Genomic DNA, 691 nt, shown 5'->3' on the forward strand with positions numbered 1-691 from the left:
GGATTGCAGTGCAGCTTCTTGACACTAAGCTACAAGGCCCCCTTGGTTAATATTTTTAAAAGTATTCTTCTTTTCTGTTAGATTGTAAGCTCTATGAGGGCTGAGCTCTGGTGGCCTAGTGGTAAGAAGCTGTGCTGCAATTTCAAAGACTCATGGCTTGAACCCACCAGCTACCCCACAGGCGAAAGGTGGGCAGTCACCTTCCATACGATTAACTGCCTCTGAAAACCTGATGCAGGGTCAGCTAGAGCTTGGTTCTGACTTCATAGAACACTACCACCACCACCACCACCACCACAACCACCGGAGGTGAGAAACCAAGTCCATCTTGTCTTCTAAAGTGTAGTTCCGGCTGTATTCCCTCCTCTTTCTTTTCCTATACCACCATTTTTCGTGTGACCCTATTTTGTCTTCACTATACCTTCTCATAAGACTTTCAGGATCAAGAGGCTCCTGGCCAAGAAACAAAAGCAGAACCATCCCATTCCTCAGTGATTTAGTATGAAAACTGCCAATTAAAACAGGGACAACTCCTTGGAAACAACCTAAGTGCCCATCAACAAACGAATGGCTAGAGAAGCTGTGGTATATTCGCACAATGGAATACCATGCTGCATTAAAAAACAAGGAACTCATGCAATATTATTCAAAATGGTTGACTCTGGAGAACATTATGCTGAGTGAAATATCC

This window comes from Elephantulus edwardii, unplaced genomic scaffold (assembly GCF_000299155.1).
Source record: "Elephantulus edwardii isolate Elephantulus edwardi_28Jun2011 unplaced genomic scaffold, EleEdw1.0 scaffold00211, whole genome shotgun sequence".
Lineage (NCBI taxonomy): Eukaryota > Metazoa > Chordata > Mammalia > Macroscelidea > Macroscelididae > Elephantulus > Elephantulus edwardii.